The 8,888-nt window shown below is 37.2% G+C and overlaps 1 protein-coding gene across 3 annotated transcripts in view; it reads right to left on the bottom strand.

Annotated features, from left to right (window-relative positions):
- Nucleotides 1–8,366, bottom strand: part of LOC110160002 (adiponectin receptor protein 2-like) — an 83,953-nt gene extending 75,587 nt beyond the window's left edge. For 2 of the 3 annotated variants that reach the window (XM_020924607.2, XM_055154174.1), the window contains exon 1: nucleotides 8,244–8,366. The gene's annotated coding sequence lies outside the window, so the exon portion shown is untranslated. The remainder of the gene's footprint in view (nucleotides 1–8,243) is intronic. The other variant, XM_055154175.1, reaches the window with a different exon arrangement.
- Between the last annotated feature and the right edge of the window lie 522 nt (nucleotides 8,367–8,888).

An 8,888-nucleotide genomic window follows, 5' to 3' on the forward strand; every position in this document is an offset into this window, starting at 1 on the left:
CAGCTCCAACTCCTGTTTTATCGGTATCATATCAGCCATTAAAAAAAAAATCCATATCGGTCGGCCCCTAATTTTCAACATTAAATCATAGTACTTTTTTTTATTCCCATGTGGTCTCATATCTGTCTAATCCCTCAGTAGTCCAGGTAGGTTCCATAATGGTCCATGGGGGTATACTATTCTACGTGATCATTCTAAAGATATTCAGGAATAGAAAAAGAGGCGTTCTGACAGTGAGCGGGGTCACCTCTCCACAGATCTGACCTGTAACTTCGTCTGGTTTGATCTCCATGAAGATAGAAATGTTTAATGCCATCATACTGTGAAACATTCAAGACAAAGCAATAACATCTTCATGGTGAAAAGCATTTGATGGACCCTCCACCAGAAAATAACTTATATTGTAGTAATTAAGTAAAAAAAGGTTTTGCTTATAGCAGACATTTATTTTAAAATATTTGACCGAAGACATACCATAATAAAAACAATATGAAATGTGATCTCAAATATACAGTTATAAAATGCATTAATGGGGGAATTTTTGCTTGTCATAGAAAATTAAGCTTTCAAACTGTAATTAGTCTTTTTTTTTCTTTTTTTCTCCAATATTCTTATAAATTTTCAGACAAAACTTTTTTCACATGAACAATTGACCACTTTAACACAGGTCAACATATAACCAAAAAAATAAATAAATAAATAACAGGCGAATTCACACACTCACACACACATTCACATATTCACTAAACAATGCAAACTTGCACAATACAATTTATCAGTCGCAGGTAAGTCAAAGATTCATATTCAGTGACCATATGAACTCTAAAAAAGAAAAATGGGTAGAGATAAATAAATAAATAGATAAATAAAAATAAAATATAAATAAATTAATTAAAAAATATAACATAAATAAATAAATAAATGAAGTAAAATAGGTAAATAAATAAAAAAATTATAATACCAACAATAATAAAAATAAATAAAAATTAAGTATTATTATTGTTATCATCACTGCCACCAATGCCGAACAATAACAATAACAGCAACAATATTATTATACATACACATCATTTCTATTTTTTCCCTTTGCTATAAATGTCAATCTTTCACGGCCAATAACTGTAATTAGTCTTTTATTTTAATTAACCATGACTTCACGTATTTGAACTCTGAGCTCTGGACGTCAAGTTATTGTGCGTAACGTGATCACAATGAATCCTTGTCAGTTCTGAAAAACATGACGTAGTGTCTTAATCTGAAGCCTGCATGTTGTTATCACTGTGCGTTCAGAAAGAGTGTTTTTGTTCTAAAAATACTCCACACTTGAGGCAGTCTGCTCCCGTTCGCTCCAGATCAATGTCTGCTTCAGTAAAGGCAATCGCTCTGGCCTGTCTGTGCTGTGATGTGACGTGAGCTACAAGTCAGATCTGCGCAGAGGCGAGTCCGCTGCGTGTTTTTGAAGGTGTTTCTGAGCGATGAAAAAACAATGCAATTGAACCAGGACTAAAATAGGACTAAACTAGGGTTAAAGGGTTAAAACGTTTTGTTAGGGGGTCCATCACCTGCTTGTTTCTATCGATACGTCATTGCTCTGTCTGGAATGTTCCACAGTGTGACTTTAAACAGCTCTACTTTAGATTTATTCATTTACAGGTGGTTTTATAGCTCAAAAATACCAAGAAAAATAAACATTCTGACTGTGAGCGGGGTCGCCTCTCCACAGATCTGACCTGCAACTTGGTCTGGTTCAGTCTCCATGAAGACGGAAAACTGTGAAACGGACCCTCCACTAGAAAAGCTACACAATGCACCTTTAACAGGACTTGTCAGAACCAAGCCAGCTGTGAATTATGTAAGACCAGTGAGTAAGAATAAACCAGGACTAAACCAGAACTAAACCAGGACTAAACAGGACTAAACCAGATATAAAATATTATAGTTTTGTGTGGGCATGTAGGTAAGTAAAGACATTCTTGGTCGACTAAAGACATGGTAATTTTGTAGTCCCGGTCTCGGCCCCTCTCAGTCCCGATTCAGGCATGGTCTCAGTCCCGGTCTGGGCCTGGTCTCAATCCCAGTCTGGTCCCGGTCTCAATTCTGGTCTCAGTTCTGGTCTGGTCCCGGTCTCAATTCTGGTCTCAGTTCTGGTCTGGTCCCGGTCTCTGTTCTGGTCTCTGTTCTGGTCTGGTCCCGGTCTCAGTTCTGGTCTGGTCCCGGTCTCAGTTCTGGTCTGGTCCCGGTCTCAGTTCTGGTCTGGTCCCGGTCTAGTCCTGGTCTGGTCCCGGTCTAGTCCCGGTCTCAGTTCTGGTCTGGTCCCAGTCTCAGTCCCGGTCTCAGTCCTGATCACCCGACAGTCTACGTAGGCGCACCTTTGGGCCGTCCTGACATTCATTCCTGTTTTAGTCCTGGTTCAGTCCGGCATCGCAGTTTAAGTCACGGAAACGGCCATAATCCGTTTTTTTACATTATTCATTTAAACACAAAATCGGAAACCGAAAAAACAAATCATTATTCATTTTTTCATTTTGGTTTTGGAGACAAATAATGAAGAAAACAGCTATTGTTTCACTTTCTTATTTTTGGATTTATTTTGAAAAACGAATGAACGAATGATAGACGCATTTCAGTAACTTCTCGCTGCTGTTGTCGAGAATAAATCCTTATAATCTAAATAACACAAGTTGACAAATACAAGCCCTAATATTGTGTTTTGTGTTGTGTGTTTTGTGATGCTCCGTTGCCTTCGCTCTGAGTCAAACCAGCGTCTCATTAGACTCTAAAGTCTGCCGCTGTCTTCACTAAAAACACACAACCACAGCATCAGAGAACAAAGCCAAAGGAATAAATATGTGAAATACATTCTCTTTTATATGTGCACAGAGTAAAAGCAGCACCGAGGCGCGCTGTAATAGGAGGGTAGACCCGGATGATCTCTTCTTATTAGTGCTTTACCCAGAATATTCCACAGTATGCCGTTGATTAATTACATATCCATCTCCACCAGACCAAGGTACAAGTTAGAGATGTAGTTAAAGATGATAATAAGACAATAACTCACAATAAAAATGTAATAAAAACACTTGTAACTGAATGAATGAATAGAGCAGTTTAATGCCATACTGTGGAACATTTCAAGCAAAGCAATAACAGCTCATGGGGCGAAGCAGATGGCGAAACCACCATGAGAAAAGTTGTAAGCTTTTTCCAACAGTATTTTTAGTCCTGTAAGTCATGGGTCCCCAACCCCCAGGCCAGGGACCGGCACCGGGCCATGGGTCATTTGGAACCGGCCCGCGAAAGTACGAACCCCCACCGTCCGACCACCCGCCACCTACACCGCACGCACTGTCCCCCGTCCCATACGCCGTGCAGACACCCCCCCAAACCAAGTCTAAAACCAGGCCTAAAACACATCTAAAACAGGTCTAAAACCAAGACTAAAAGAAGACTAAAACCAGGTCTAAAACAGGTCTAAAATATGACTAAAACCAGGTCTAAAACCAGGTCTAAAACAGGACTAAAACCAGGTCTAAAACCAGGTCTAAAACCAGGTCTAAAACCAGGTCTAAAACAGGTCTAAAACTAGGTCTAAAACAGGTCTAAAACTAGATCTAAAACAGGTCTAAAACATGTCTAAAACCAGGACTAAAATAGGTCTAAAACTAGACTAAAACAGGTCTAAAACCAGGACTAAAATAGGTCTAAAACTAGGTCTAAAACAGGTCTAAAACTAGGTCTAAAACAGGTCTAAAACTAGATCTAAAACAGGTCTAAAACATGTCTAAAACCAGGACTAAAATAGGTCTAAAACTAGATCTAAAACAGGTCTAAAACATGTCTAAAACCAGGACTAAAATAGGTCTAAAACCAGGACTAAAACAGGACTAAAACCAAGTCTAAAATCAGGTCTAAAACCAGTTCTAAAACAGGATTTAGCCAGGACTTAACCATGCCGCTGGACCCCCGCCCCTTTATTCTAACGCTTGTATATTGCAGATGTTATTGCTTCGTTTCGAATGTTTCACAGTATGTCTTTAAATCTTTCTATCTTCATGGAGACCAAACCAGACCAAGTTACAGGTCAGATCTGTGAAGAGGCGACCCCACTCAGTCAGTTTTTCGAGGGTTTTTTGAGCTATAAAACCACTTGTAACTGAATAAATGTAAAGTACAGGTGTTTAATGTCACACTGTGGAACATTCCAGGCAGAGCAATGACGTATCCATGGAAACAAGCAACCAAAAAGTTACATAGAGCTCTTTTAAATCTCTAAATCAAACCAATAGCACCAAGCTTAGACATTAACGTGGACACAACTCAGATATAAACAACGCAGCTGGTGAAATGTCAGAAAAAGAAGCGGAGTCTTGGAAAAGTTTTGATTCGAGACAAATCTGCCATCGGCCAGATACTCAGGACATCTAATATTTATGATATGACCTCATGCTTCGAAGCACAAACACAAAAACAAAACCAGAGACGCACCAGCTTCACCGTGACTCTGCTGTTTTCGGTAAATATGTTTATTATCACATTATTTTTTTCCATTTTTAACTGGATATTTGATACTAGGTCAGTCTTGTGTTTGCATATTAGGGGAATAAATGTGATATTAAAGGTCCATTGTGTGACTTTAAACCATTGTTGCTTTGTCTGGAATGTTTCACAGTGTGGCATTAAACCTTTCTATCGTCATGGAGACCAAACCAGACCGAGTTACAGGTCAGAGCCGTGGAGAGGCGACCCCGCTGACGGTCACAGTGAGTGTTTTTCTGGGTATTTTTGAGCTGTGAAACCACATGTGATTTAATAAATATAAAGTAGAGCTGTTTAAAGTCACACTGTGGGACATTACAGGCAGTGCAGTGCAGTGCCGGGAAGCAGCTGGAAAGTCCCGCTGGCTGGAAAGTCCCTCTGAATTGTACCCTTTATGAAACTATGTTAGTTAATCTATATACATATAAATAAAACAAAAAAACATGTTTGTCATTACAGATATTGTACACACGTAAGTCACAATATATCTCAACACATTTGTTCATACATACAAAAAGAAACTATTTGTGATTTCACTTATTATCTTACATATTTTATCTTACTTATTATTTTACATATTTTATCTTACTTATTATCTTACATATTTTTATCTCACAAATTTCAATTAAATACATAGTTAAGACCTTCCCAAAAAGTGATTCTGAATGATTTTTGAACAAATTCTGTAGCGTTTCTTCCCAAATCAACAGTTACAGATGCGACAGGACACGGAGAACAAGAAAAAATGATTTAAAATACGATTTCACAGTAAACGTCTATGAGCAAATGAGGATTATATTGATAATAGATACTGAAAAAATGTGTGCCGCTTCAGTAACATCAATAAAATGACATAAACAAGGCCCGACATTTGGTCTGGTACATTCACATTTTATTTTATTATGATATAGAAGCTGATTTTGCAACTCAGTACATCGCAGTGACACAATCGGCACGACACGAAAGGCCGGCGACGTTCAAACCGAGAGGATGGGACGTTCGAGCTGGGACAATCAAGCCAGGGGGACGCTCGAGCCGGTATTCGCAGTGACATATCCATAAAAAACAAGCAGATGAAGGACCCCCAACCAAAAAGTTACACAGCGCACCTTTAATACCAGGTCAGTCTTATGTGTACATATTAAGAGAATGAGAAATAAATGCAATATTAGACATAAAACCTCGCAAACGTGAACAATAACGATCTCCCCCGTACACAGAAATGCCATTGTCAACTTGATCAGAACATGTGAAGTGTGGGAGTTTGAATACATTACATCACTATGGTTCACCAGAGCTCTGAGAACATTATTTCTCAAGAAGGAGCCCATGTTACGTTTATAGGATTAATTGTTGCCTAAATATTATTCAAGTTATGGTAAGAAAATTAAATGTATATAGAAAAGTACAGTGGAATATTTTACGCAGAAATCGACCACAATTTTGCTGTCCTAGGGCGAAGTAAAACAGATTAAAATTTGACTTTGTTACATATAGGGGTGTCGAAAAATACTGAAATATCAATGTATTGTATGGTTTAATTTGATGATACAGTATCAATATCATGGGCTGCTGTATCGATACATCACCAGGAATATTTTTAGGTATGTTTTACGAAATTATCTTGCGTAAGAAATACAATTGTGTTGACATTTTCACAGTTTTGATGAGGAAAATGGGTGTTTTTCACATTAACTTAGTTGACTTTTAGTATCACAGTCATACGGAGAAATTTATCAGTTTTCACTTAGAGCTTGTTACAGCATGTTTTGAATAAAAAATACCAATGTTTAAAGGTTTGAAAATAATAGAAAATTATGGCAAAAGAGAAATTGAATTCTTCTTGACAAAAATAAATAAATAAAAATTTAAATTTAAAAATTTAAATAAAAAAGTGTCAGAACTGAATTTCTCTTTTGCCATAATTTTCTATTATTTGTATATTTTCAAACCTTTTAACATTGGTATTTTTTTCTTCAAAACTTAACAGGCTGTAAGTGAAAACAGATACATTTCTCCTTATAGTAAACAGTAACTGTGAGTAACATCTCTAAATTCATTCGGATATATGTACCCCCGCAGGCTGTTGTTATGTTTGTCCTCAGTTTTGTGAAATTTATTATTATTTTAACTTTTATAAACCAAAAAGTATTGACCGCTATTGATCAATTGTACAATTTGAACTGTACTCTGTTTTTGGCTCAATAAAAATGCTATAGTAAACGGTAACTGATACGGTCTAAACTTGGACCTAACTTATGTTCAATTACTACTAATATAAGGGAGAAATCCAATTCTGTCAACTGGACAAAGTAAATAAATAAATAAAAAAAGAATTAAAATAAATAAATAAAAATATCCAGATGACAGAACTGAATTTCTCCTTTGCTACGGATCCCACCTGGACGACTGAGAGATTTCACAAACAAATAGAAAATGATGATCAAAACAAGTTCAAGCTATGAAAAAAGTATAAAATTATAATAGGGGTGTGCAAAAATATCGGAATATTGATATATCGTATTGTTTAATGTGATGATACAGTATCGATATCATGGGCTACTGTATCGATATGTCACCAAGAGTATTTTTAGGTGTGTTTTACTAAATTATTTTGTTACAGAGCTACAGTTTTGTTGCTTGCGGAGTGAAAGGAAGCTCATTTATGCAACACATTGGACATTTTTACTGTTCTGATGATTAAAATATTTGTGTTTCATATGAACTTTGCACAAGAAGTGGTTTAACGAAGCCTTTCAGTATCACAGCCATGATTTAGCCTTTATTTTTTATCGAACCGTATCGAATCGATTTGAAATATATCATATTGAATCGAAAGCGCACTGTATCGAGATATGTATCGTATCGTGGCCTGTGTATCAAGGTATGTATCGTATCGGCAACTTCTTAGTGATACCCAGCCCTACATTATAGTTTTTGTTGTTGTACGAATGACCCAAGCTCAGCCACAAGCTTCAAAACAAATACAGAAAATCAAAACTACAGCAATTCCATTTAAATCCACGTGAAATCGAGTTATAAAAACAATATCTAGTACTATTGCCATCTGGAGGAGCGCACAACATCTGCGATCGGTCCAGACAAAGAGCCACCAAAACTATTACCTTGTTGTTGTTTTTTTTTGTCAGCAGCAACATTTCACCCTACGAACTCGAGACTCGTAAAAGCAACATTTCAGCACCAAACAGACCCTGGAAAATACGGTTTATTTGACCTTGGACAAAGGACGGAGAGCGATGACAAATGCACAATGTCAGGATCATCAGGAGCACTGCAGCCCACCGACAGATAGACGGACTGGGGATGCTGCTGCTGCTCTTCTGCTGCTGCTGCTGCTCGTGGTTTGTTTACATCGAGCTAACGAGAAAGCTAGTCCGCTAACACGAGCTGCCACGTCCCGACGAAAACCTCCATAACTATTTCCCTATCATGTATTTTATTTTGACAGCTTTATATTTAGATAGTGCTACCTTTAAACATTACTAGAATATTTTTGTTTCACGAATCAAATACATTCAATATAGTAAAAAACGGTTCTTTGTGTCGGGTTAGCAGATTAGGAGTCTTGTTGTTTACTACGTGTGCTACGATGTATTAAAGTGGTCAAATCTCTCCTAATGCAACGAGATAAAGCGAGGGAAGTGTATTGTAAAAATAAAAAAGTGGATTCCCGTAGGAGTATTTACCTTGTTTTGGAGCTCAGAGACGCAGCCGTGTCGCAGGTCGCTCTCACTTCAGACAGTTGTATCCGCGGCGCTGCTTCGCTCGACACTGAACCTGCACGGACCGGACCAGCGACGTCGTACTCGCATGAGCCGCCCACAGCCAATCAGATCACAGCGTGGTAAGATTGGCCAATGGGAAACGACGAGGAACAGGAAGTAAACATCGAGAAAAGTTTTGTAGTTTCTATCGTTTTATTCACGCTTTTTCACTAAACGAAAGTGTTTAAAAGGGGAATGTCTGGATGAAAACTGGGTCAAAGGCATCGTACGTGATCTGTACATTGTGTAAAGGCGGAGAATAACATTTAGTTGTTTTAGTAGCAATAAGATAACCAATTGATACGTGTCTAAATTGTGTAATAAAACAAACTTACATTTTTATTAGCTTTTAATCAAATTATTTTAAGTCACCAAGTTTATTTTTATTTTATTTATAATTTGTGAAATTTAAGGGATTGGATACCCAGCACATCCACAATAAGACAGACTTAACTAAACATGCATACAGAAAATAAATAAATAAATAATAAAAATAATTATTATAATAAATAAAAATAAATAAATAAGTTAATAATAATAATAATAATTAAAAAAAGGGGGGGGGGG

The sequence above is a fragment of the Boleophthalmus pectinirostris genome, unplaced genomic scaffold, assembly GCF_026225935.1.
Source record: "Boleophthalmus pectinirostris isolate CB_2022bp ecotype Guang Dong unplaced genomic scaffold, ASM2622593v1 HiC_scaffold_18, whole genome shotgun sequence".
NCBI classification, from domain to species: domain Eukaryota; kingdom Metazoa; phylum Chordata; class Actinopteri; order Gobiiformes; family Gobiidae; genus Boleophthalmus; species Boleophthalmus pectinirostris.